The sequence below is a fragment of the Rhamphochromis longiceps genome, linkage group LG2, assembly GCF_057381845.1.
Source record: "Rhamphochromis longiceps isolate RC_006_pf linkage group LG2, R_longiceps_female_GT1.1, whole genome shotgun sequence".
Lineage (NCBI taxonomy): Eukaryota > Metazoa > Chordata > Actinopteri > Cichliformes > Cichlidae > Rhamphochromis > Rhamphochromis longiceps.
In genome coordinates, this window is record NC_140558.1 from 10092692 (window position 1) to 10098691 (window position 6000).

Consider the following 6000-nt stretch of genomic DNA (forward strand, 5'->3'; position numbering starts at 1 on the left):
TGTTTGTTTGTCTGTTTGTCTTAGTTACTGTTAGTCCTTATTTGTTGGTTGTTGTTAAGAAACGGACAGAGAACTGACAGTATGATTATTCCAGTTGTATATTTGTTAACGTTTCTGTCCATCCAAAATATGAATAAAAAAAAACCAAAAAAAAAAAACAAGAAGACAAACAAAATTTGTTGGTCAGCGTGATCAGTCGTTTGGGCTCCTCAGCTTACAGCGGTGAGTGGGTGCTTTCAGACACATGTGCTGAATGCAGGTCAGCTTTGAAAGTTTATGAGACGTTAATAAGTGCGCCTTCTCCTCTCAGGACATTACGTCTGTGACGGCGTTCACCAGATGAGCGGAAGAGACGACGTCACAGACAGCCGGCTCACGTACGATGACGAGTTGGTCTGCCAGACCACGTGTGAGTCTGTGTGTGAGCAGCGGCAGAGAACAGCTTACCTGCTATTCTATAAAAGACAGGTGACGTCTCCCAGCAAACAGTCAGCATGTCTGTGCAAATATTCAGTGTAACTTGTAGAAAAACCCTCACACTCAGTTTATTTGTGTTTTTCTTTTTCTATTTCTTACTTTCTTTGCCGCACTAGAAAGGCAGCAGAGTCGGGACTCAGATCTGCAGCAACACCTTCATTGTTATTGTTATTATTGTTGTTAGTACTGTTGTTGTTATGATTGATATTGTTACTGTTATGATCAGTTTTATTATTATTATCATTATTAATTTTTTAATACATTTGTTTATCTTTATTATTATTAGTAGTAATGTTGTTGTTTATGTTGTTATTGTTATTATTATTACTGGTATTTTTGACATTATTATTATTATTTTGTTGTTATTGTCATTATTAGTAGAAGTAGTATTAGTTATATCATTTTTATATCAGCCTGGAGTGAACAACATGAAAGCATGGATCCATCCTCCCTCACATTCACAATTCAGGCTGCTGGTGTAATCGTGCAGGGGATATTTTCCTGGTACACTTTGGGACCTTTAAATGCTACAGTCTGAGTATTGTTATGACCACAGTGTACCCTCTTCTGATGGCTGAAAGTAAAAGGGGGTCCAGTACCGGTTCCGGTACCAGGCCTACTGACAATTTAACATAATGTAAAATGGTAACATCGTAAACATAATGTTACCATTTAACATAATGTAAAATGGTAACATTGTAAACAGAATGTTACCATTTAACACAATGTGAAATGGTAACATTGTAAACAGAATGTTACCATTTAACATAATGTTAAATGGTAACATTGTAAACAGAATGTTACCATTTAACACAATGTAAAATGGTAACATTGTAAACATAATGTTACCATTTAACATAATGTAAAATGGTAACATTGTAAACAGAATGTTACCATTTAACACAATGTGAAATGGTAACATTGTAAACAGAATGTTACCATTTAACACAATGTGAAATGGTAACATTGTAAACAGAATGTTACCATTTAACACAATGTGAAATGGTAACATTGTAAACAGAATGTTACCATTTAACACAATGTAAAATGGTAACATTGTAAACAGAATGTTACCATTTAACACAATGTGAAATGGTAACATTGTAAACAGAATGTTACCATTTAACATAATGTGAAATGGTAACATTGTAAACAGAATGTTGCCATTTAACATTATGTTAAATATAACTAACGGATTTACTTTACCAAATGGACCATCCCGGCCTTGCCGTATTGGTCTATTTGATTCACCTTTGTTTTTCTTGTTTATTTTATTTTCACTTGCTACACATAGGACAGACATGACTGGGGGAAAGAAAGGGGAGAAAGAAAGAGGGAAAGAAAAACAGCAGGGAAGAGGAATGGTGATAAAGGGCAAAAAACAAAAACCAACAAAACAAACAGACAAAAAATATATATATCAGTCACTTCAACTCAAAGAAGTCCAGACGCTTTTCTTTCCAAGCTCCTTTGACTGACTGTTAGGACAACTTATTTATTGCAAGCATGCAGTACAAGAATAACTCGATGTTTCTGACTTTGCATTACGAATTGTTTACCCACTGACAAACATTTCAAATGAAATTAAATTAAAAAACAATTTGTGGTAACCTGATTTTAATTCAAAAAGAATCATTAACAACACTTCTTGTAATGGTGTCAAAATCAGCCCAACTTTTATTTTCAAATGCAAAAAGTAAAAGAAAATGAGCCAACATACTGGACACATATAATTGTCAATATAATTGTTTATAAACAATTATACTGTCATCATTGTTACAGATATGGAAACTTTATTAACAATTTGTCCAAGTAAAAAAATGCCCTGCTAATTGTTGGGGTTTTCTCTCCTCTAGCCCTTTCCTTTAAGCTCTTCTTTACATCCCCCCACCCCCACCTTTTCTTTTTTCTTAATAATATAACAATAAAAACAATTGGCTGCATTTTAAATGTGTCAGATCAATGTCTTTATTCAAGAATACAAGAAATGGTAATAGCTGCATGTGTGTTTGTGTGTGTGCATAATATGCATACTTTACTTGTTGGATCCAAATCCCACAAGGAATCAAATAAAACAAGAAGACAAATTATCCTTTCAAAAAAACAGAGATTGTGGATGCGTCTGGCTTTCATAACTGGATGCAGGATAATACTTAGGCACTGGAAGTCATCCAGCCCCTGTTCTCTCAGGGAATGGACTGAACAAATGTCTAAGATGGCATCATATGAACGGGTTATGTACAGAATTAAGGGGAGAGAAGACATTTTTGAGCAGGTCTGGGGTCCTTTTTTGGTGTACATCGACAATGTCTCCTAGATATTATGATAAATGTTCTTTTGGGGGGGGGGGGGGGGGGGGTCATGTGTCATTGGTATTTTTGTTGTTGTCTTTTTTTTTTTTTTTTTTTTTTTTTACTTTGAAAGTCAGTAGAGGGAAGAAATTGTCTTAATGTCATCAGTGGTCAAGGTTATGTTTTGTTTTTAGGCACCTGGGTGTTTTGCCCCCATTACTTTTGTTTTTGCTGATGTTTCCCAGGAGGCGGTATATCATTTTGTTTCTCCTGGGTTTTTTTTTTGCTTTGTTTTTTTGTTTGTTTGTTTGTTTGTTTGTTTGTTTGTTTGTCTGTTTGTCTTAGTTACTGTTAGTCCTTATTTGTTGGTTGTTGTTAAGAAACGGACAGAGAACTGACAGTATGATTATTCCAGTTGTATATTTGTTAACGTTTCTGTCCATCCAAAATATGAATAAAAAAAAACCAAAAAAAAAAAACAAGAAGACAAACAAAATTTGTTGGTCAGCGTGATCAGTCGTTTGGGCTCCTCAGCTTACAGCGGTGAGTGGGTGCTTTCAGACACATGTGCTGAATGCAGGTCAGCTTTGAAAGTTTATGAGACGTTAATAAGTGCGCCTTCTCCTCTCAGGACATTACGTCTGTGACGGCGTTCACCAGATGAGCGGAAGAGACGACGTCACAGACAGCCGGCTCACGTACGATGACGAGTTGGTCTGCCAGACCACGTGTGAGTCTGTGTGTGAGCAGCGGCAGAGAACAGCTTACCTGCTATTCTATAAAAGACAGGTGACGTCTCCCAGCAAACAGTCAGCATGTCTGTGCAAATATTCAGTGTAACTTGTAGAAAAACCCTCACACTCAGTTTATTTGTGTTTTTCTTTTTCTATTTCTTACTTTCTTTGCCGCACTAGAAAGGCAGCAGAGTCGGGACTCAGATCTGCAGCAACACCTTCATTGTTATTGTTATTATTGTTGTTAGTACTGTTGTTGTTATGATTGATATTGTTACTGTTATGATCAGTTTTATTATTATTATGATTATTATTTTTTTAATACATTTGTTTATCTTTATTATTATTAGTAGTAATGTTGTTGTTTATGTTGTTATTGTTATTATTATTACTGGTATTTTTGACATTATTATTATTATTTTGTTGTTATTGTCATTATTAGTAGAAGTAGTATTAGTTATATCATTTTTATATCAGCCTGGAGTGAACAACATGAAAGCATGGATCCATCCTCCCTCACATTCACAATTCAGGCTGCTGGTGTAATCGTGCAGGGGATATTTTCCTGGTACACTTTGGGACCTTTAAATGCTACAGTCTGAGTATTGTTATGACCACAGTGTACCCTCTTCTGATGGCTGAAAGTAAAAGGGGGTCCAGTACCGGTTCCGGTACCAGGCCTACTGACAATTTAACATAATGTAAATGGTAACATTGTAAACAGAATGTTACCATTTAACATTATGTTAAATGGTAACATTGTAAACAGAATGTTACCATTTAACACAATGTGAAATGGTAACATTGTAAACAGAATGTTACCATTTAACATAATGTTAAATGGTAACATTGTAAACAGAATGTTACCATTTAACACAATGTAAAATGGTAACATTGTAAACATAATGTTACCATTTAACATAATGTAAAATGGTAACATTGTAAACAGAATGTTACCATTTAACACAATGTGAAATGGTAACATTGTAAACAGAATGTTACCATTTAACACAATGTGAAATGGTAACATTGTAAACAGAATGTTACCATTTAACACAATGTGAAATGGTAACATTGTAAACAGAATGTTACCATTTAACACAATGTAAAATGGTAACATTGTAAACAGAATGTTACCATTTAACACAATGTGAAATGGTAACATTGTAAACAGAATGTTACCATTTAACATAATGTGAAATGGTAACATTGTAAACAGAATGTTGCCATTTAACATTATGTTAAATATAACTAACGGATTTACTTTACCAAATGGACCATCCCGGCCTTGCCGTATTGGTCTATTTGATTCACCTTTGTTTTTCTTGTTTATTTTATTTTCACTTGCTACACATAGGACAGACATGACTGGGGGAAAGAAAGGGGAGAAAGAAAGAGGGAAAGAAAAACAGCAGGGAAGAGGAATGGTGATAAAGGGCAAAAAACAAAAACCAACAAAACAAACAGACAAAAAATATATATATCAGTCACTTCAACTCAAAGAAGTCCAGACGCTTTTCTTTCCAAGCTCCTTTGACTGACTGTTAGGACAACTTATTTATTGCAAGCATGCAGTACAAGAATAACTCGATGTTTCTGACTTTGCATTACGAATTGTTTACCCACTGACAAACATTTCAAATGAAATTAAATTAAAAAACAATTTGTGGTAACCTGATTTTAATTCAAAAAGAATCATTAACAACACTTCTTGTAATGGTGTCAAAATCAGCCCAACTTTTATTTTCAAATGCAAAAAGTAAAAGAAAATGAGCCAACATACTGGACACATATAATTGTCAATATAATTGTTTATAAACAATTATACTGTCATCATTGTTACAGATATGGAAACTTTATTAACAATTTGTCCAAGTAAAAAAATGCCCTGCTAATTGTTGGGGTTTTCTCTCCTCTAGCCCTTTCCTTTAAGCTCTTCTTTACATCCCCCCACCCCCACCTTTTCTTTTTTCTTAATAATATAACAATAAAAACAATTGGCTGCATTTTAAATGTGTCAGATCAATGTCTTTATTCAAGAATACAAGAAATGGTAATAGCTGCATGTGTGTTTGTGTGTGTGCATAATATGCATACTTTACTTGTTGGATCCAAATCCCACAAGGAATCAAATAAAACAAGAAGACAAATTATCCTTTCAAAAAAACAGAGATTGTGGATGCGTCTGGCTTTCATAACTGGATGCAGGATAATACTTAGGCACTGGAAGTCATCCAGCCCCTGTTCTCTCAGGGAATGGACTGAACAAATGTCTAAGATGGCATCATATGAACGGGTTATGTACAGAATTAAGGGGAGAGAAGACATTTTTGAGCAGGTCTGGGGTCCTTTTTTGGTGTACATCGACAATGTCTCCTAGATATTATGATAAATGTTCTTTTGGGGGCGGGGGGGGGGGGGGGGGGGGTTCATGTGTCATTGGTATTTTTGTTGTTGTCTTTTTTTTTTTTTTTTTTTTTTTTTACTTTGAAAGTCAG